Source organism: Haematobia irritans, chromosome 3 (genome assembly GCF_050003625.1).
Source record: "Haematobia irritans isolate KBUSLIRL chromosome 3, ASM5000362v1, whole genome shotgun sequence".
Classification (NCBI taxonomy): domain Eukaryota; kingdom Metazoa; phylum Arthropoda; class Insecta; order Diptera; family Muscidae; genus Haematobia; species Haematobia irritans.
Genome location: NC_134399.1, coordinates 101,619,191 through 101,643,901, shown reverse-complemented (window position 1 = coordinate 101,643,901; position 24,711 = coordinate 101,619,191). Strand labels below are relative to the sequence as shown.

Here is a 24,711-nt window from a genome sequence, read left to right as displayed (position 1 = left end):
AAGTTCTGTGTCCGTTTCTAATCTGACCCCGGATAAATGAACAAAAAATGTTGCCATTCGTATATAACTCATTTGTTCACATATAGATGACGCTGACAGGAATTTATTTTCCCCGATATCCATTACATGGCGATTCCAAATATTTGAATTTTTTTTTACGCAAATAATCCCAAAAATCTCACAACTTTTTTATCAATAAAATATCACACTGGCATCACTAATGAAAGTACTCACATTTCGACATTTGTATGATGGCGGGTAGTGAACTACTACCAGTCATGCTGATGTAGGGAAGCACACGTAGTCAATATTTGAATTGATTGAAAACACTTGAGTTAACCATAGATGAATGTCGTATTGACGGTTGAAGATACATTTGAAGCTTCTACTGACACTACAAATATATAACGATGTTATTAATGCTATTGTGGAAAAATAGAATATACTTAAATATAAATAGCAATCCGAAGGTAGAAAACAGACAGATGTATGGGCAACAGAAAAGTAGATATTTTCTACTCCCCGCTAAAGTCATCACTGTGCTTTTTAATTATATCAGCAACGCTATCCTATATCCAATCTTCAAAATTCACACTAGCAAAAAGTAAATTCCAACAAAAATAAATATTAATTAATGAAATGAAATGATATAAAAAAATCCATCAATTGCCACAATTATCGTAATTTAATTAAAAGCACAGTAACAAATTGATTTCAATCTATCACTCTGATTAAAAAAACTGAATTGAAGTGAAACAAAACAAAACGAAACGAAATCACAATCATCTCGCCCAAAAGGAAATTATGGCATCGATAAGAAAAATATTCGAATCGAAATCAATCAAAGTGAATTAAAAACAATTTGTTTGTTTTTTATTAATAAATTACTTTAATATATTGCATGCTGTGCAATGTAATTCTTTAAGAAAAAAAAATTGCTACATTTGTTAATAAAAAGGAGAATCATTATAAATTATTTTGTATATTATAAAAGATCATCTGCACATGGGTATTTTTAGATTGCGAGCAAAATTCTTTGGTTTCTGAGAAGAAATTGGAACAAATCATAGCTTAGGTTATTAATAAAAATTAATCTTATGTATCCTTCACCATGGATTGCGTAGAAAGTTCTACTAAAGCCCGTCCACCACAATAGAATTAATTGGGGTAACAGTTGCCCATGTGAATGTAAATCAAACATTTTTAAAATTATCTTTTAAATTGAAATTATTTCATATGGAGATGACAGAAGGTATATACTAACATCTCGTACCAAATTTTGACGGTATTGGATGAAATTTACCTCTCCAATAAGTTCCGGAAGTCAAATCTGGGCATGGGCTTATATGTGGCCTATACATAATTACACAGAAAAAAAGTAAACTGTTTTATGGGAAGAATAAACTAACTCATACGAGATTTCCACAAAGCGTTGTTAAAACCAGGAAAATTTAATGCCCCGTTGTAACTGCAGTTCTCGAAATTACACCCTCTCATAGAAGAAGAAATTAACTAAAATTAAAGAAGAAAATCATTGGCGTCAAATCATGACCATTTTAACCATACAGTCGTTCATTCTTACTATCGAATCGTACGAAAATTTTAATTTGCTTTAGTTCATATTGTACTTATGTGAACGGTCATTGAACGTTTTACACACGTTTAGTTCTTAAAATATTTGAGACATACTTAAAAAAACGAAATTTTCATTGGGCTGTGGAAAATTTTGCAAAAATAATACAATTTAACTACAAACAAATAATTGTTTTTTTTTTGCAATAAAAATAAGTTTAATTTAGCGTTAGTTTAACTACGGAAATTTTTTCTGTGTATGAATCGATATGGACCAATCTTTTTACAGTTGTTAAGCAATACCATCCGACCTTCAGTTATAACGACCAAGTTTCAAGTCGATAAATAGCATGATTTCACATGATTTATCACAATGGACTAAATAGTCTAAGTGAGCCTGAAACTAAATCGGGCTGCCACTTTAACTCATGATTTCATCAGACACACGGACAGCCGGAAGTATGGACGGACGGACATCGCTAGATCGACTTAGAATTTTAACACGACCCAGACTATATAAACTTTATGGGGTCTGAGAGCAATATTTCGATGTTGTAAACGCAATGACAAAGTGTTTCTATGATGGAGGGCAAAAAAATATTTACCTCAGGAAATAGGGTCTCAATAACCTAGCAAAAAAAAAACAAGTAAGTAAAGTCTAAATTCGGGCGGGGCCGACTATATTATACCCTTCACACTATGTACACCAAAAATGTGTGTTACCATATCAACTCCTTCAAATTTGTTGGGAGTTATTATGAATGCTTTTATTAGAAATATTTATATAATTTATATACAATATGGAGAAATTTTTTTGTACTTTTTAAAATCTCTAGAATTAAAATTTAAATCGGCTAACACCCAGGGATGAAACACAATGTTAGTTATAAAATATGGGAAATATAAAGCTAGATCAGTTTTAATGTAATTGTACGAAATAATATATACGATTTATCGAGCGAGAAATACGTATTCGAGATAAAGGAAAATTTAAGTAATAATTAAAATTTTTGCTACAGTGGCGCTTTTACAAGGATATTGGTTAAATCTCGGCATTATATGTGGTCAATTGTGGGTTGTGATATATTATTTGGCCTAGTTTATTTAAAACTCGACCGTTTTGTGGAAAGTGTGGTATTACAGTGTGAAATATGACTACGAAATCTGAACCAATGAAACATTCTACACGCAAAAAAATAATTCTTTCCTCCCAAACGAAATTTTAGACAAACAAAGTTCGTTTCTCATTTGCTTTTCCCTGTAAGGAAGTGTATTTTGAAGAAAAGTATATACTTTTTGTGATAAACGTTTATTCTTTTCCAGGATGTAAAAAAATTTCATAAAGACAAACTCAAAAAAAAACACATTGTTTTCTTGCTAATTGCATTTTCCCTCACATCTTTCTCACATCCACGAGGTTTTTTAGTTCTTAACACCTTTTCCTGTAATACCAACAATGTAGAAGAAATTATACGATTTTATAAATTTCTAAATTTTTTTTACCTTTCGCCTGGACGGAGAATCGAACCGCGGACCATGCACTTTGTAAGCCAACACACTAACCACTGAGCTATGTACCTGTTATGGTCATCAATAGATAAATATCCATATAAGTTATATTTATATAGCATAGCTTGCGGCGCCCACGAACCGAATAAACAAAGTTTATTTATTAGAAACAAACATTTAGTTTGGCACCGTGGAGCAGTGGTTGCTACGTCCGACTTGCATGCCAAGGGTCGTGGGTTCGATCCCTGCTTCGACCAAAGTTTCTTTTTTTTTGAACATATATTCCAGATTCCGAAAAAATGTTCAACATTACATTGTAGTATATAAAATGTTGAACTGTAAAATGGGCCGTATTAAAGACCTAAAGTCAGAAAAGAACAGTGTTTGATATCAACGAAAACAACAATGTTTCAAAAAAAACTTTTTTTATTGAAAAAATAAAAATTTTGTAACAAACGAATTTTTTTGGTGATAAAAATTTAAAATTTTCGAAGCAATTCAAAAAACTCTAACAAAAGAAAAACGTTTTTTTTCTTTGCGTGTACTCAACTCTGGCGTATATATACAAAATTTGAAGCAAATCAGGCTTCAACTCTGGCTTTTGTGCAAATCGGACGAATTATAGATGGGAGCTATATTTAAATCTGAACCGAGTCCAAACAAATTTGGCACGGTTAACCATACTATTAAACGCACTCCTTTTGCAAAATTTGAAGCAAATCAGGGTAAAATTCTGGCTTTTAAGGCCTTGCACATATGACCTCGGACGAAAGGTATATATGAGAACTATATCTAAATATGAACCGATTTCAACCAAATTTGCACAGCTAACCATATTATTAAACGTACACTTTGTGCAAATTTTGAATCAAATCAGGGCAAAATTCTGGCTTTTGAAGCCATATAAGTGCAAATCGGACGAAAGATATATATGGGAGCTATATCTAAATCTGAACCGATTTAGCTGATGTTTTGCAGGTTTTACGTGACCGACAAAACATTCAGATGTACGAAATTTGAAGAAGATCGGTTCATAAATACGTGAATTCTGATCAAATCGGTGATAAATATATATGACAGCTATATCTAAATCTGAACCAATTTTTTCCAAAATCAATAGCGATTGTCTTTGACCCGAAGAAAGACCCCAAGCCAAAATTAAGGACGATTGGACTTCAATTTCGAGCTGTACTTTGTGCACAAAATTACATATACAGACAGACGGACGGACATCGCTAAATCGACTCAGAATTTAATTCTAAGCCGATCGGTATACTAAAAGATGGGTCTATGACTATTATTTCTTGGCGTTACATACAAATGCACAAACTTATTATACCCTGTACCACAGTAGTGGTGAAGGATATAATTACAAGTTGTTCCACAAACATTTCTTTTAAAGCGCATCCCAGAATCCACCGCCGATTTTTTTCAAATTCTGATGCAGTCTTTTGGACAAGTCCACAAACATTTCTTCTAAAACACATCGTGCGATCCCCCAATGATTTTTTCTACTTCTGATGCAGTCCTTTTGGACAAGTATTTGAAAGTACGCAATTAGGCTATTTTAAGTGCAAATTTAAGTTTTGGACAAAAAAAAAAATTATAAAAAAGTAAAAAAAAAAACAATACTCCCCGCTGGGATTTGAACCTGTGCCGTTGGACTTTTTCGCTTCCGTGGAAATTCTTTTGAGAAGGTTTTGCTAATTATGAAAATTTTTAATTTTTGTTGTTGATTTTTAATGGAAAAAATATATTTATACAAAAATATATGCCGAAAATAACAAAAATAAAAACGATGTATAACATAAAAAATATTCTTTTATGTTCCCTCCACCATAGGATGGGGGTATATTAACTTTGTCATTCCGTTTGTAACACATCGAACTATTGCTCTAAGACCCCATAAAGTATATATATTCTGGGTCGTGGTGAAATTCTGAGTCGATCTGAGCATGTCCGTCCGTCCGTCTGTTGAAATCACGCTAACTTCCGAACGAAACAAGCTATCGACTTGAAACTGGCACAAGTAGTTGTTATTGATGTAGGTCGGATGGTATTGCAAATGGGCCATATCGGTCCACTTTTACGTATAGCCCCCATATAAACGGACCCCCAAATTTGGCTTGCGATTGCTCTAAGAGAAGCAAATTTCATCCGATTCGGCTGAAATTTGGTACATGGTGTCAATATATGGTTTCTAACAACCATGCAAAAATTGGTCCACATTGGTCCATAATTACATATAGCCCCCATATAAACCGATCCCCCGATTTGGCTTGCGGAGCCTCTAAGAGAAGCAAATTTCATCCGATCCGGTTGAAATTTGGTACATGGTGTTAGTATATGGTGTCTAACAACCACGCAAAAATTGGTCTACATCGGTCCATAATTATATATAGCCCCCATATAAACCGATCACCAGATTTGACCTCCGGAGCCTCGTGGAAGACCAAAATTCATCTGATTCAGTTGAAATTTGGTACGTGGTGTTAGCATATGGCCTCACACACCCATGCAAAAATTGGTCGAAATCGGTCAATAATTATATATAGGCCCCATATAAACTGATCCTCAGATGTGACCTCCGGAGCCCCTTGGAAGAGCAAAATTCATCCGATTCGGTTGAAATTTGGTACGTGATGTTAGTATATGGCATCCAACAACCATACAGGAATTAGTTCATATCAGTCCATATTTATATATAGCCCCCATATAAACCGATTCCCGGATTTGACATCTGGTGCCTTTTGGAGAAGCAAAATTCATCTGATCTGGTTGAAATTTGGTACGTAGTGATAGTAAATGATATTTAACAACCATGCTAAAAGTGGTCCATATCAGTCCATAAACATATATAGCCCCAATAGAAACCGATCCCGAGATTTAGTTTTGGAGCCTCTTGGAGGAGCAAATTTCATCCGAGTCAGTTGAAATTTGGTACATTGTGCTAGTATATGGCCGTTAACAACCATGCCTAACTAGGTCCATATCGGTCTATAGTTTTATATATCCCTCAGATAAATCGATCCCCAATCACACAAAAATTATTTGTAGACTTACCTATACATAACATTTTTGTCTAATATATACCACGTATGGACTAACTCACAATTTAGAAAACGATGTTAAGAAGTTTTAAGATACCACAACCCAAGTAATTCGATTGTGGATGACCGTCTTTCGCAGAAGTTTCTACGCAATCCATGGTGGAGGGTACATATGATTCGGCCTGGCCGAACTTACGGCCGTATATACTTGTTTTTTTTCTGCATTCTAATAAATGATGCATTCTAATAATTGATGTCGTATTACGATCATATCACAAACATTTGAATTGACGTTTCGACGCGAATAAAACTAGGGTTTCTAGAAGCCCAAGAAGTGAAATCGGGAGATCGGTCTATAAGGAGGCTATTCCAAAACATGGACCAATTCACACCATTTTCGACACACCTATTTGTGGTGCTAAAATACTTCTAGATTTCCAATTTTGGACAAATCGGATAAAACTACGGATTCTAGAAGCCCAAGAAGTAAGATCGGTCTATATGGGGGCTATACCAAAACAAGGACCGATATACACCATTTTCAGCACACCTATTTGTGGTCCTAAAATACCTCCACCATAGAATGGTGACGGGGGTATAATAAGTTTGTCATTCCGTTTGTACTGCATCGAAATATCGATTTCCGACTATATAAAGTATATATATTCATGATCAGGGAGAAATTCTAAGACGATATAAGCATGTCCGTCTGTCTGTCTGTTGTAATCACGCTACAGCCTTCAATAATGGCGCTATCGTCCTGAAATTTGGCACAGATTCGTCTTTTGTTTGCAGGCAGGTCAAGTTCGAAGATGGGCTATATCGGTCCAAGTTTTCATATAGTTCCCATATAAACCAACCTCCCGATTTGGGGTCTTGGGCTTATAAAAACTGTAGTTTTTATCCAATTTGCCTGAAATTGGAAATCTAGAGGTATTTTAGGACCATCAAAAAGTGTACCGAAAATAGTGCCTATCGGTCCATGTTTTAGTATAGCGCCCATATGGACCGATTTCCCGATTTTGTTTCTTGGGCGTCTAGAAAGTGTATTTTCTATCCGATTTGCCTGAAATTGGAAATCTAGAGGTATTTTAGGACCATTAAAAAGTGTATCGAAAATGGTGCCTATCGGTCCATGTTTTGACATAGCCCCCATATAGACCGATCTCCCGATTTTACTTCTTGGGCTTCTATAATCCGTAGTTTTAATCTAATTTACCTGAAATTTGAGATCTAGAGGTATTCTAGGACCCTAAAGACGTGTACCGAAAATGGTGAGTACCGGTCCATGTTTTGATATAGCCACCATATAGACCGATCTCCCGATTTTGGTTCTTGGTCTTCTAGAATCCGTAATTTTTACCCAATTTGCCTCAAATCGGAAATCTAGAGGTATTCTAGGACCATAAAGGGGTATGCCGAATATATTGAGTAGCGGTACAGTTTTGGATATAGACCCCTTATAAACCGGCCCTCCGATTTGGGGTCTAACATAGATTCTAGAACTACAATTAAATGTGCTGAATACTGTGTGTATCCTTCCATGTTTTGGTATAGCCCCCATTACACCGAACTCCCGATTTAACTCCTAGGGTTTCTAGAAATTGTAGTTTTTATCGGATTTGCCACAAAATTGAAAATATACTGGCATTTTAGACCCATAACAAAGTGTACATGATTTAGTTTTATCGGTCCATTTGGTAAGGCCTCCATATAGACCGATTTCACTTATTGAGGGTATAGAAGGCGCACTGATCATGAAAATTACTTGAAACTGAATGCAAAATTTCCAGATTTTACTTCTCGTAGTCATTTAAATAATTGGGATGAAAATTCACAGATTTTAGAACAATCAAAAAATGGTTCTTATAAATTCAGAATCTGATCTAGTCTTCATAGGTAAAATCTTTACATTTATCTGTGGGAAGCGTATTGGTTGAACTGATCTACTTTGGAAAATATCTGTCATCAAACCCCCCTGACATTTTCAAAGGAAACTATTATAAAAAAAAAAAAAAAAAAAAAAAAAAAATATATATTATATTTGATATTTGATATCAAATATAATAGTTTCCTTTGAAAATCTTTAATATCTTTAATATCTTTAATATCTTTAAATCTTTAATATCTTTAAATCTTTAATATTAAGTAAATACTTTTTTCAGTGTAGCAACATTCCCGACATGCCCTACTAATTCTAAGATATGTATCTGTTAGCCTCTCCAGAGTGTGAAGACGTCCGTTTATAGATGTTGGTGCATAAAATCGGTGTATAGGTTCACACTAACGATTTCGAGACAAAGAAGCGGAGAATTGAAGACGAAATTCTCTTTTAAATTTGAGTTTTGCGTACTGGATTCTAGGTAACAAAATTTAATCCATTCGGATTTCCAGATTTTTTCTTCATGTGCTATCAATTTTTTTTAAAGCGTGCTAACGACAACTTAAATTTCCAAATTCAGACTGGGCTTCAAGTAGAAATTATGCTATGTTTCAATTAAAAAAGGTCTTTAAAATAAAGTTTGTGAGCCACTTAACTTATCACAGATCCAATTACACACGATTATTCGTCAATACCTTTCATTTAAGTAACAACAACGATATATCGGATATTTCCAACTCGATATAATTTGTTTAGTGAAAAAAGAGCGAAGAATTAAAAATAACGGGATATCGCAAAAACTATTCCATAAAAAAAATTTTAATTTTTATTTTCGGATTCAGCAGATCAAAATGCATAAGTCGCATACCATAAAATGTACATGAAAAAAATTTATTTTTAAACTAGTGTTATTAAAGCCAAGTTGACCTTAGTCAAATAACATTTTGTTTCATGTAAAAATATTTAATTTTAAGTGGAATTACTTAACTATAAGGACAATTCAATTTCATTGAAAAGTTCATCGACTTTTGGACAAGGAAAAAACTTTTACATCAAAGAAATGAATTTTCTATACTAAGCATTTCTAAATTCGCATTCGTATTTTAAGGACATGAAATCTTTGGTCTCTGTCATTTTCGAACTTCAAAATGCAGGCCAACATATTTTAAATGCTCTAAATTTGATATTTTAATATCTCGCAAACAAAATAGCAAGCTGATTATACTCCCTGGTGAATGTTATCATATAGGGGAATTGCCGGGCGGAAATGCTCATGTTGAATCTAAACCACGTATCACCCATCTAAATCTCCACAAAAACGTTAAAAATGTTATACATTTTAATTGAATTAAGTATTCTTTATATTCAACATGATAAATAATACAAATTACCAGGTTTCATATTCAACTTAAAATTCACTTGGTTATGGAGTACTTCTTATATTTGTGCTAGGAATTTCACGTAATTAGTGGCTCACAAGGACTTTTGAAATTGCGCCTCAAAATGGTCTGTATCCTTTGAGGAATAACAAAATGAGATATAAAATACAAATGTAAGCCATTCAAGATTGGTACTTAAGATCCCCATCACCTTAGCGTATACTTAGACATGTAAATTTTATAATATTTAATTTTTTTGTTTTGCGAAAGCATATGTTGTACATCAAACAGAAGAAAAAAACATTGCATTTTAGCGGATGTCGTATTGTCTGCCAGACGTCTTCTTTCATGTAAACGGGGTAACAGACGACGACAAAACCACGAACTGTTTTCTTTTTCTGTGAAACAATTTTAAACCGCTTGAAAGACCCCATTCCGTGTGGACTATGCCTCTCAAAAATAAAAACCACACAGTGATTTACGTCGACAATTAAACAATTTAAATGCACGAGGTGTGACACTGTGTCACACTTTTTATTGCCACGACGATAGATTGCAGATAGGTGTAATGTCTGTAGAGAAAGATCCAAGACACACTACACTGCTACATAAAATTTCATTTTAATTTGTTTGACTACACTTTGTTGTAGCCTCGATATATTCGCAAATATTTGATGTGGGAAAATATTAGGGATTCCCTGGTATATTAGGTTCACAAGTAGGTTAGGTAGCAGCAGGATGTATCAGGCTCACTTAGACTATTCAGTCCATTGTGATACCACATTGGTGAACTTCTCTCTTATCACTGAGTGCTGCCCGATTCCATGTTAAGCTCAATGACAAGGGACCTCCTTTTTATAGTCGAGTCCGCAAGGCGTTCCACATTGCAGTGAAACCACTTAGAGAAGCTTAGGTTCACAAGTAAGTATGCCTAATATTGTGTGTATCGGTCCATGGGTTGATATATGGGAGCCACCGTGGTGCAATCAATGTTGCCAGTCTTTTTCGGGCTCTTATCCCCAAAAGAAGACGCTTTCATCCCCAAAAACCTCCAATACAGATTTTGGCAAGTTTTTTGAAGTAATAGGCTCTGCTGAAAAAAAAATCCGTCATTATTTAAAAATTGGAATTAAAAATCAGAATTAATTATTTGTATAAAGAGTCATCGAATTTGTATCAAAAACAAAACTTAGTTCTGAATAGTCAAAAAAATAAAATTGGGTAATCGATCAAAAGGCGTTGTTGCTCCCATATGAACTCTGTTATGTATAGTATGTATTTTCCAAATCAGTGAGGTGCGCAGATGAGGGGGCATCATTTCGAACTAAGTCCTTCCGAAATAATTTCACAATAGTAAAAAATTTCTTAGAAACAAAGTAAATTGTAAAATAGCTTTTGGAATAGAAAGTTTTTTTTTTTTTGTTATATTTTGAAGATTCTCTGTACTTTTTTAAGCCCCCTTTTTTAAGCATGTAGAAGTAAAGAAGTTCATATAAACCATAACCTAAAACCTAATTTATTATACTGACCAGATTTCCAAAATTCCCCACAAAAATCGCCAAATTTGTGGAAATTCCCCCACCAAATCGTCAAGTCCCCAAGTCGAAAATTTTTCCCCATCCACGTAAAAATATCCTCGATTTGGGGAAAATCCCCAATACTGGCAACACTGGGTGCAATGGATGGCATGTCCATCTCGTTCCGTCCCATCCCGTTCAAAAGCTACAGAATTATTTCAAAAAAAATCGATTTGGAACCACTGTGCGATCGTCCAATTTGACTTCTTTGGGTTCCTAGCCATCAACGTTTTTATCCGATTTGCCTGCAATTGAAAATGTAGAGGTATTTGTGGACCTCAAATTGTTGTACTGAATATGGTGTCTTTACCGGATTAAATATGTCTTTACACAATGATGATGTTTCAAGTAAAAATAATACAGTGTTGAAAAACATCTACCATTTTTAAAAACGCTTTTTGCTTTGTTGTCAAGATGCAAAAAGTCAATAAATTAATTTTGAAGAATTTTTCAGAATTATTAAAGAAAGTCTCAAATAAAATGTTCTTCTTTCTATGCTAAGCAAAAAAAAAACGCATTCGAATTTTAAGGACACGAAAGCATTGGCTGCACGACATTATTTTTATACCCTCCATCATAGGATGGGGGTATAGTCATTCTGTTTGTAACACATCGAAATATTGCTCTAAGACCCCATTCTGGGTCGTGGTGAAATTCTGAGTCGATCTAAGCATATCCGTCGTACGTCGGTTGAAATCACGCTAGCTTCCGAAAGAAACATGCTATCGACTTGAAACTTGGCACAAGTAGTTTCTATTTATGTAGGTCGGATGGTATTGCAAATGGGCCATATCGGTTCACTTTTACGTATAGCCCCCATATAAAAAGACCCACCGAATTTGGCTTGCGGATCCTCTAAGAGAAGCAACTTTCATCCGATCCGACTGAAATTTGGTACATGGTGTTAGTATATGGTCTCTAATAACCATGCAGGAATTGATCCATATCGGCCCATAACTATATAGAGCCCCCATATAAACCGATCCCCCGATTTGGCTTGCCGAGCCTTTAAGAGAAGCAAATTTCATCCGATCCTATGGTCTCTAACAACGATGCAAAAATTGGTCCACATCAGTCCATAATTATATATATAGCCCCCATATAAACCGATGCCCGGATTTGGCTTGCGGAGCCTCTAAGAGAAGCAAATTTCATCCGATCCGGCTGAAATTTATATTAAATTTATTTATAATTATATATATGTTAGCCCCCATATAAACCGATCCCCAGATTTGGCTAAGCGAAGCAAATTTCATCCGATCCGGCTGAAATTTGGTACATGGTGAAAGTATATGGTCTCTAACAACTATGCCAAAATTGGTCCACATCGGTCCATAATTACATATAACCCCCATATAAACCGATCTCCAGATTTAGCTGGCGGAGTCTCAAAGAGAATCAAATTTCATCCGATCCGGCTGAAATTTGGTACATGGTGTTGGTATATGGTCTCTAACAACTATGCCAAAATTGGTCCACATCGGTCTATAATTATGTATAGCCCCCATATAAACCGATCCCCAGATTTGAGCTCCTGAGCCTGGTGGAAGAACAAAAATATCCCCGATTCGGTTGAAATTTGGTACGTGGTGTTAGTATATGGTCTCTAATAACCATACAGGATTGATCCATATCGGTCCATAATTATATGTAGCCCCCATATAAACCGATCCCCAGATTTGACCTCCGGTACTTCGTGGAAGAACAAAATTCATCTGATTCAATTGAAAATTGTTGCGTAGGGTTAATATATGGCCTCAAACACCCATGCAAAAATTGGTCGAAATCGGTCCATAATTTTATATTGCCCCCATATAAACCCATCCCCAGATTTGACCTCCGGAGCCCCTTGGAAGAGCAAAATTCATCCGATTCGGTTGAAATTTGGTACGTGATGTTAGTATATGGTCTGTAACAACCATGCAGGAATTGGTCCATATCGGTCCATAACTGCCCAGCAAGAAAATTTGGAAGTTCTTCCAAAGGCACAACTTTAACAGCACTTCCAAAAGATGTACTCCCAATGATGTTCTTTATTTGAACTACGCAGGAAGTTCTTTTCTTTCAATATTTTATAACATGCTTTTTCCATATGTTTAATGGGTAATTTTAATTTTTTTTTTGTTTCAAATGGTTTAAAAATAGAGTAAGAATTCGTAAAATGGTTCAAATCATTTAAATGTTGTCGAAAAACATGCTAAATGCAATCCGAAAAAATTGTGAATTTGTGAAAATATTTGAAGTCAAACGTTTCCGACTGGCGTTAGAATCCATTAAAAATTATAAAAAATTATAAAAATTATTTATTTGACAAAATATCACAGAATTTTTTAATTTACATCCAAAACATTGAATTCGGATCACACCGAAAGAAGTGATGCAAATTCAGTGCAACGGCTGTTGTAATGGAGGACTTCCGTCCTATGACAAGCCCATGTTAAATTCATCGCTTCTGCGTCAATTTTGCACCACTTCCGGATCCAAAAAGAATATTTTCATTACTGGTTTGGCGACGCTTTTTTTGCTGGGTGTATATAGCCCCATTTAAACCCATCCCCAGATTTGACCTCCGGCTCCTTTTTGAGAAGCAAAATTCATCCGATCTGATTGAAATTTGGTACGTGGTGGTAGTATATGATATTTAACAACCATGCCAAAAGTGGTCCATATCAGTCCATAATCATATATAGCCTCCATATAAACCGATCCCGAGATTTGGTTTTGGAGCCTCTTGGAGGAGTAAATTTTCTCCGAGTCAGTTGAAATTTGGTACATTGTGCTAGTATATGGCCGTTAACAGCCATGCTTAACTAGGTCCACATCGGTCTATAGTTATAAATAGCCCTCAGACAAATCGATCCCCAATCACACAAAAATTGGACCATATCAAGTTCATAATTATATAGAGCCCCCATATAAGCGACCGCCAAATTTCAATTCTGGCTCTCTACGTATCGTGCAAAAAGTCCATATCGATTCAGAACATTAACTATACATGACTTTTTTGTCTAATATATACCACGTATGAACTAACTCACAATTTAGAAAACGATGTTAAGAAGTTTTAAGAAACCTTGACATCTGTAAGTATTACCACAGCCCAAGTAATTCGATTGTGGATGACAGTCTGTAGTAGAACTTTCTACGCAATGTATGGTGGAGGGTACATAAGATTCGGCCTGGCCGAACTTACGGCCGTATATACTTCTTTTTAGTGCATTTTATATACTTTCAAGTAACCAACTACGGCTCGTTTTTTGACATTAATATCTTCTTTTTTCTTACTTTAGTTTGTGGGAAAAAAATCTGAAACGATATGTATGTATGTGTCGAATACCGCCAATGTTTTTATAATCTCTGCTACTAATATTCTATCTCCTTTTGCCATTAATTGTGGTGTGTTACTTTTAATACTAAAACATTTATTTATAAACACTTACCAAAACTTAATGATTAGCAACCAGTTTCTAAAAGAAAACAAAGTATATAAAACATTAAAAAAAGTTTTGTAATTACAATTACATTTTTAAACATAAATAGTAAATTAGACCGATAAATATACACTCTATACTATGTCGCTTCAATTAATTTAAAATTAGTTTAGTAGTTTGTGAATATTATTATAATTTTATAAAAGCTTATACGACAAGACAAAGAAGGGAATTGGTATGATTAAGTTATTAAAACAAGATATCACCAGATACCAATCTACACAGGCCTAACTGTACACGTTTCATCACAGGCTAAAGCGAATTACCATAGCCTTCAGTATGGACCTGGCGTGGCAATATAACTTATTTTGGGTCTTATATTCATACTTCTAATGGAATTGTATGTTATATTAAAATACATTTAAATAATTTGAAATAAATAAAACTAAGCTATAATAAATCTACAAGCTGCCATAAATTAAATAAACGTATGTAAAGAATGTCCAAAATCGATCGGGTCGACTAAATTATATCGCGCACTGAAACAAAAGCGTGACCGGCTTTGGCCTCCGGAGGCTCTTAGTGGAGCAAAATTATATATATGGGGGCTATAAACCGATCCTCAAATTTGACCTCTGGAACCTCTTGAAGGAGCACAATTCATCCGATTCGGTTGAAATTTGGTGCATTGCGCTAGTACATGGCCACTAACAACCATGCCAAAATTGGTCCATATCGGTCTAAAGTTATATATAGCCGATCCGCAATCGCACAGAAATTGGTCCATATCGGTTCATAATCATGGTTGCCACTCGAGGCAAAAATAATCTACCAAAATTTTATATCTTTAGAATTTCAAAATTGTATTACTAAAAAATTTTGTCAAAATTTTATTTTTATTGAAAATTTTGTCACGATTTATTTCTATAGAAAATTTGCTCAACATTTTATTTATATAGAAAATTTTGTCAAAATTTTATTTCTATAGAAAATATTGTCAAAATTTTATTTCTATAGAAAATTTTGTCAAAATTTTATTTCTATAGAATTTTTTCTCACAATTTTATTTCTATAGAAATTTTTCTCACAATTTTATTTCTATAGAAAATTTTGCCAAATTTTATTTCTATAGAAAATGTTGTTAAAATTTTATTGCTATAGAAAATTTTGTCAAAATTTTATTTCTATAGAAATTTTTCTCAAAATTTTATTTCTATAGAAATTTTTCTCAAAATTTTATTTCTATAGAAAATTTTGGCAAATTTTATTTCTACACTGTTAGAAAAATATGTTTTTCATATGTTCTGATATAAACAAAATGTGTTTCGGGCACAATTTTTAAACACAATATATTTAAGTGCCAACATGTAATGTTCCTAAGCTAACATTAAATGTTTGGGACACATATGTTAATATGTTAAAATATATTATGCTTGGGGCATGAATGTTTCATAAAAATGAATGTAAACATATATAAATTTACAAATTTCGAGTAAACATATATATGTTTACAATTTCTGTGAAACGGTTGTATGTTGTTTCGGAAAACTGCTTTATGATAAGGCCAAAAATTTGATATGCTTAAGTCTAAATATTATTTAATTTGAATATTGGAATGAGTATTCGGAGTAAAGAGAATAGACATTCGGAACCAAGAGCATAGAGATTTGAAAAAAAAAACAGCATGTGTTTTTGCGTTGAGAGGAGAATTTTATGTATGTGTGGACAAGTGTTTTGTGTATCATTTTGGCATTATGGACACACATTTTTTAACGGCCTTAAAGGTAAAATTAAAATTAAGTACAACATTTAAGCGTTTAAAATGTTGTTAAATGCTAGTAAAAAACGGTTCACGCCTTAATAAATTTATGTGTACATTATAAAATTATTTATTTATATTTATACTCTTATTTTGTTAGAGTTTTTGATTTTCTTCCAAAATTTCAAACTTTTATACCAAAAAAAGTTTTTTGTTACAAAATTGTTATTTTTGCAATAAAAAAATAATATTTGATTCAATAGCCATTTCGTTTATATCAAGCACTGTTTCCGACTGTAAATCTTTAATAACCCACATTTCGAAGTTTCATCATAAAAATTTAATATAGTATAAATGTCTAAATAACAATCCACTTGAATTGAACCCACGACCCTTTGCATGCAAGGCAGATATGCTAACCACTGCTCCACGTGGCCAACAAATGTATGTTTCTTTTAAATAATGTTATGTTTGCATGGGCTCGTGGGCGCTGCAAACTATGCTATATAAATGTAACTTATAACGATAATTGTCTACTGGTGACTATAACTGCTACGTAGCCCAGTGGATAGTGTGTTGGCTTACAAACTGTATTGTCCTCAGTTCGATTCTCCGTCCAGGCGAAAGGTAAAATTTATAAAATTGAATAATTTCTTCAACATTATTTGTATTACAGAAAAAGGTACCAAGAACTAAAAATTTCGTGAAAGTGAAAATTATGTTAGGGGAATGAGCACAATCTTCTTTGGGGGAACTTCTTCCAAGCATATAATATTTTTGGGCTCAGAATGCTTCCAAACATATAATATATTCACATAAAACAAACATATTAATGTTTCGGCAGTATCTAATAATATATGTGCTTCCTGCAAAATATGTTTGGAACATATGTTAGAGAAGCGATTTTTTTGAGGGTGTATAGAAAATTTCGTCAAAATTTTATTTCTATAGAAAATTTTGTCAAACTGAATTATATACGTATTTAATTGACTTTTTTAGTTTAATATATACCACTTATGGACTAACTTACAATTTAGAAGACAGTGTTTGGAATTTTTAAGATACCTTGCCATTGGCAAGTTTCTGCCCAATCCATGGTGGAGGGTACATAAGATTCGGCCTGGCCGAACTTACGGCCATATATACTTGTTTTGTTTCAAAAAGGTTAAAAACAGCGTAAGAATTAATAAAATTGTATAAATTATTTAAATTTTGACGAAAGAATTGCTAAATCCAATCAAGAAATATTGGGAATTTTCAAAAAAATTTGGGTTAAACGTTTTAGAATGCATTAAAAACTACAAAATTCGTCACTTCTGCGCCAAATTTGCACTACTGCCGGATCCAAAAAAAAAAAAACATTTTCACTACTTTTTTGGCGACTCTTTTTTGGCTGGGATAAAAAAAAAATAATTTTTTAGAAAAATGGTTGATAAAAAAATTGCCTCTGGTCAGATTTGAACCTGCGTTTCGTATTTTTTCGTTTATACTAATATGAACATCTCGAGAAGCGGTTAGAATGTAATTCCATGGCGTATTACGATCAAATCACAAATATTTGAATTGACCTTTCGACGCTTTGTGTTCAATGGCGTTTATGTCTGAGTTCAACCCCTGGTCGGAGCTTTTTAAATTTCTTCATTCAAATGAACTTGCAGGACACAACTTCTAAAGCAATGCAAAGGATCCACAAAGGGAGTACTTCCCTCTTATGACAAGCCCATGTAAAATTCATTCGAGATGATCCAAGTTTGCACTACTTCCGGATCACAGATTGGGGATCCAAACTATTTATTTGGAAGCTCTTTTTTTGATGGGATAATAAAGTTTTTCACAATACATATCAGCTACCCTGTATATGGCTTTGAGATTGAAAACCAATTTATTTATTACATTCAATTTATATAGTAAAAGGAGGATTATTTTATTGATATAATTAAGTGGGTTTATATAACCTCATGTGTATTTACTTTTTCATTAGAAATCTACTTAAACAATCTCCCTTAATTATTTGTTCATACGAGTATACTAAGCTATAATTGTCTTTGATTATATGAGTTTTAATTAAATTATTGCATAATACTCTATTTCACATTATGTCAATATATGTATATTGCATAAGAACAGGCTGAAACCAAACAATTGTTGGTTGTTGTTGAGATCACACCATTTGTTTAGTATGTCATGTGTGAATGTGAAATTTTCAATTGAACAATTAGAATTAATTAATTGACACTAATAACAGTTATTTAGAATAGACTCAATGTGGTCTTTGCACTTCTTATTCTTGGTAAAGCAATTGCATATCAAAGTGAATATTTTATTCGAACAGTTCGACTGTCACATCGCTGACACCGACATGTCCATGGAAAACTTAATTAGCCATGATCTTGTAAATGGCCAACACAAATGGAAAACAAATCGAATTGAAAAACAGGTCCAATCAATTAACAAGCTTTTTTTTTAAACCAGGTTAACAACATAGCCATGTTAACCACTTAAGTCACAAAGTACTTGATATATGGATGAAGGTTTGAGGTTGGCATAAATTTTCCCAAAATGTAATTATGTCAATTTTGAAATTAGCGATGCATAGGCTTGTGAATGGAAGAAGCTTTAGTTGAAGAATCAGGATTTAAAATTGCATTAAATAGTTAGACAATATTGTACCAGGAGTACTCTGAACGAAAAAATTCTTTCCTACGGAACGAAATTTTACACTCAAAAAAACAGAGATCCCACCAGGAAGGAACATTTTGGATGATTTTAGAAAATTTAGGTTAATTTTAAAATATTCTAACTAAACTGTATTACAAACGCAGATATCACGCTGATTTTAAGTAAATATTTAAATATTTTTAGATATAAAAGTAAGTAAGTAAATATTTTCCGACAAATTCAAGAAAAACAAGTAAGTAAAGTTTATAGTCGGGCGGAGCCGTCTATATTATACCCTTCACCATTATGTAAACCAAAAATTTGTGTTACCATATCAACTCCTTCAAATTTGTTGGGAGTTATTATGAATGCTTTTATTCGAAATATTTATATAATTTATATACAATATGGAGACAACTTTTTGTACTTCTATAAAATCTCTACAATTAAAATTTAAATCGGCTAACACCCTGGGATGAAACACAATGTTAGTTATAAAATATGGGAAATATAAAGCTAGAGCAATTTTAATGCAATTGTACGAAATAATATTTACCATTTATCGAGCGAGAAATACGTATTCGAGATAAAGGAAAATTTAAGTAATAATTAAAATTTTTGCAACAGTGGCGCTTTTACACGGATATTGGTTAAATCTCGGCATTATATGTGGTCAATTATGGGTTGTGATATATTATTTGGCCTAGTTTATTTAAAACTCGACCGTTTTGTGGAAAGTGTGGTATTACAGTGTGAAATATGACTACAAAATCTGAACCAATGAAACATTCTACTCAACTCTGGCGTATATATACAACTTTTGAAGCAAATCAGGCTTCAACTCTGGCTTTTGTGCAAATCGGACGAAGTATATATGGGAGGTATATCTAAATCTTAACCGAGTCCAAACAAATTTGGCACAGTTAAAATTCTGGCTTTTGAGGCCATATGTGCAAATCGGACGAAAGGTATATATGGGAGCTATACCTAAATCTGAACCGATTTCAACCAAATTTGCACAGCTAACCATATTATTAAACGTACACTTTGTGCAAATTTTGAATCAAATCAGGGCAAAATTCTGGCTTTTGAAGCCATATAAGTGCAAATCGGACGAAAGATATATATGGGAGCTATATCTAAATCTGAACCGATTTTAACCAAATTTGGCACAGTTAACAATATTATTAAACGTACACCTTGTGCTAAATTTGAAGCAAATCACGGTAAAATTCTGGCTTTTGAGGCCATATAAGTCCAAATCGGACGAAACGTATATATGGAAGCTATATCTAAAACTGAACCGATTTCAACCAAATTTGGCACAGTTAACCATATTATAAAACGTACACTTTGTGCAAATTTTAAATCAAATCAGTACAAAATTCTGGCTTTTGAAGCCATATAAGTGCAAATCGGACGAAAGATATATATGGGATCTAAATCTGAACCGATTTTAACCAAATTTGGCACAGTTAACAATATTATTAAACGTACACCTTGTGCTAAATTTGAAGCAAATCACGGTAAAATTCTGTCTTTTGAGGCCATATAAGTCCAAATCGGACGAAACGTATATATGGAAGCTATATCTAAATCTGAACCGATTTCAACCAAATTTGGCACAGTTAACCATATTATAAAACGTACACTTTGTGCAAATTTTAAATCAAATCAGTACAAAATTCTGGCTTTTGAAGCCATATAAGTGCAAATCGGACGAAAGATATATATGGGATCTAAATCTGAACCGATTTTAACCAAATTTGGCACAGTTAACAATATTATTAAACGTACACCTTGTGCTAAATTTGAAGCAAATCACGGTAAAATTCTGGCTTTTGAGGCCATATAAGTCCAAATCGGACGAAACGTATATATGGGAGCTATATCTAAATCTGAACCGATTTAGCTGATGTTTTGCATGTTTTACGTTGCCGACAAAACATTCAGATGTACGAAATTTGAAGAATATCGGTTCATAAATACGTGAATTCTGATCAAATCGGTGATAAATATATATGGCAGCTATATCTAAATCTGAACCGATTTTTTCCAAAATCAATAGCGATTGTCTTTGACCCGAAGAAAGACCCCATGCCAAAATTGAGGACGATCGGACTTAAATTGCGAGCTGTACTTTGTGCACAAAATTACATATACAGACAGACGGACAGAGAGACAGACGAACATCGCTAAATCGACTCAGAATTTAATTCTAAGCCGATCGGTATACTAAAAGATGGGTCTATGACTATTATTTCTTGGCGTTACATACAAATGCACAAACTTATTATACACTGTACCACAGTAGTGGTGAAGGGTATAATTATTAGACATAATTAATTTTTTCCCTTGTTAAAGCAAATTCCGTCGTTTGATGGAAAAAACTGACTTAAAAATGTCTTTAGTACCATACGAAGTTCATGATCGGCGAATTATTGGTAAACAAAAACAGTGAACCCACCAGGAAAGAAAATTTGGATGAGTTTAAAAAAAATAGGTTAATTTTAGAATATTCTAACTAAACTGTATTAGAAACGCAGATTTCACGCCGATTTTAAATAAATACAAGTAAACAAAAATATTTAAATATTTTTAGATATAAAAGTAAGTAAATATTTTCCGACAAATTCAAGAAAATTTATTAGACATAATTAATTTTTATTGCCTTGTTAAAGCAAATTCCGTAGTTTGAAGGAAAAAAAGTGACTTAAAAATGGCAAAAATGTCTTTAGTACCACAAGAAGTTCATGATCAGCGCATTATTGGCTAAATATAAAAATTTTAAAAAATTCTGAACTAGTTTGTGGGAGACACGAATTTAGTAAATCTCTATGCTTCATTAGTGTATAATTTTTTCCCGCATTTTAGTTCATTTAAATAACGTACGCAAAAATTATTGGAGTAAAGGAAACTTTCTCCAAACTTATAGGGTTCACTTTTTTAGTGTACTCGTAAAGTATATATATTCTCGATCAGGGAAAAATTCTAAGACGATATAACAATATCCGTCTGTCTGTCTGTTGTAATCACGCTACTGAAATTTTGCACAGTTTGTCAGCAGATATATTGGTATAGACCCCATATAGACCGATCTGTCGGCTCCTATGTTAGAAACCATAATTTTTGTCGAATATGATGCGTACCGGTCCAAATTTTAGTATGGTGCCCATGTAAACCGATCTCCCGATTTGACCTTTTGAGCTTCTAGAAATCGCAATTTCTATCAGAGCTTGTCATGCTCGAACGAGCGAGTAATAATGCGGGTAAAAATCTATTTCAAGTCATATGGTTCTCTCACCGGATTATTAAGATTAAATCCCATATTTGATATATTCTCCATAACTATGTAGAAAGTTTAAATTAAAACTGTAGAAACTTAAAAAAAAACTATCAAAAACTCCCTGAAATTCTTTATATTTTCAAATAAACGCTACGACGAAGAGTTTTGAAAGGAAGCTATTATCTTTGATTCATGTTGAAATTTGCTCCTCCAAGAGGCTCCAAAACCAAATCTCGGGATCGGTTTATATGGGGGCTGTGTATGTCTATGGACTGATATGGACCACTTTTGGCATGGTTTTTAAATATCATACACTACCACCACGTACTAAATTTCAACCAGATCGGATGAATTTTGCTTCTCCAAAAGGCACCGGAGGTCCAATCTGGGGATCGGTTTATATGGGGGCTATATATAATTATGGACTGATATGAATCAACTCCTGCATGGTTGTTGGATACCATATACTAACATCACGTACCAAATTTCAACCGAATCAGATGACTTTTGCTCTACCAAGAGCATCCGGAGGTCAAATCTGGGGATCGCTTTATATGGGGCATATATATAATTATGGACCGATTTCAACCAATTTTTTCATGGGTGTTTGAGACCATATATTAACACCACGTACCAAATTTCAACTGAATCAGATGAATTTTGGTCTTCCAAGAGGCTCCGGAGGTCATATCTGGTGATCGGTTTATATGGGGGCTATATATAATTATGGACTGATATGAACCAATTCCTGCATGGTCATTAGACTAGGAGCCACCGTGGTGCAAGGGTTAGCACGCCCGCCTTGCATACACAAGGTCATGGGTTTGATTCCTGCTTCGACCGAACACCAAAAAGTTTTTCAGCGGTGGATTATCCCACCTCAGTAATGCTGGTGACATTTCTGAGTGTTTCGAAGCTTCTCTAAGTGGTTTCACTGCAATGTGGAACGCCGTACGGACTCGGCTATAAAAAGGAGGTCCATTGTCATTGAGCTTAACATGGAATCGGGCAGCACTCAGTGATAAGAGGGAAGTTCACCAATGTGGTATCACAATGGACTGAATAGTCTAAGTGAGCCTGATACATCGGGCTGCCACCTAACCTAACCTATGGTCATTAGACACCATATATTAACACCATGTACCAAATTTCAGCCGGATCGAATGAAATTTGCTTCTCTTAGAGACTCCACAAGCCAAATCGGGGGATCGGTTTTAATGGGTGCTATATATATATAATTATGGACCGATGTGGACCAATTTTTGCAAGGTTGTTAGAGACCATTTCAGCCGGATCGGATGAAATTTGCTTCTCTTAGGGGATCCGCAAGACAAATTTGAGGGCCCGTTATATGGGGGCTATACGTAAAAGTGGACCGATATGGCCCATTTGCAATACAGTCCGACCTACATCAATAACAACTACTTGTGCCAAGTTTCAAGTCGATAACTTATTTCGTTCGGAAGTTAGTGTGATTTCAACATACGGACGGACGGACGGACATGCTCAGACCGACTCAGAATTTCACCACGACCCAGAATATATATACTTTATGGGATCTTAGAGCAATATTTCGATGTGTTACAAACGGATTGACAAAGTTAATATACCCCCATCCTATGGTGAAGGGTATAAAAACACTCAGTGTATGTACTTATTCCCGAACTATATTTGCATTTAACTGTAGTGGAGAATTAGTCATTTCTCTTCAACCGAATATTAGAAGTAAATGTTGGAGAAAAGAAAGACGATTTTCCACGATTTTTCCTCTCTAATTGATTATTGACAGCATTTGCTTATTGCTACGCATTGATTGGTAATCAAAGTATCCCAAGAATATTCTTTCGAGTGGACAGCATAAAAAGGCCAAATCTCGCTGAGTATATGTCTGTCAATCACTGTCATGCATATGTTTCCTGAATGCCAACCACAATCAAAAAGGTCACCTCAGGTGAAGCTTCCAATATATGGTAAATAAATTGATAAATCTTCCAAAAGGGCAAGGTTATATGAAACCACAGCGTGCTCTATGTAATTGGCAACTGATGTAAGGAAATTACCACAGATGGATTGATGGCGAGTACGCCACACAATTATTATTATGGTATGTGATTATTGGATAAATAAGCTCTGTGGTTAAAAATCCCAAAAGTAAAAAAAAAACCGCGTAGGGCGATGTGAAATTTTATTGACATTGAACTGGCGTATGGAACCTACACACAAAGAAAAATACTTTCCTCGGAAACGAAATTCCCCATTCATATAAAGTATTTTATAAGAATTCACTCAACTTTACAATAAGTGATATAACTACTGACGATAATTTGTTTAATTTCCTTTTTTCAAGGATCTAAACTTGTTCCATCACGTTTGTTATCAGTCCCGTAACAATGATATCCTCTGAAATCCTTTCTGGGATTCCAAGTTTTATATCCAGCACTATGTCCGTCTGTAACACATCGAAATATAAAGTATTCCACATCAGGAATTACGGGATCAACGAACACGGTTGCCACTCGAGCCAAAAATAATCTACAAAAATTTGGAGAATATTTTACCAAAAAACCACCAAGCCAAGTTCTTCCGAAAAAAATGGTAAAAAGAACAT

General features: G+C 34.0%; 1 protein-coding gene across 2 annotated transcripts in view; it reads right to left on the bottom strand.

Annotated features, from left to right (window-relative positions):
- rut (adenylate cyclase rutabaga) overlaps positions 1 to 24,711 on the bottom strand; it is a 439,239-nt gene that overhangs the window by 131,583 nt on the left and 282,945 nt on the right. For both annotated transcript variants that reach the window (XM_075302255.1, XM_075302254.1), the window contains exon 3: positions 14,410 to 14,436. The gene's annotated coding sequence lies outside the window, so the exon portion shown is untranslated. The remainder of the gene's footprint in view (positions 1 to 14,409; positions 14,437 to 24,711) is intronic.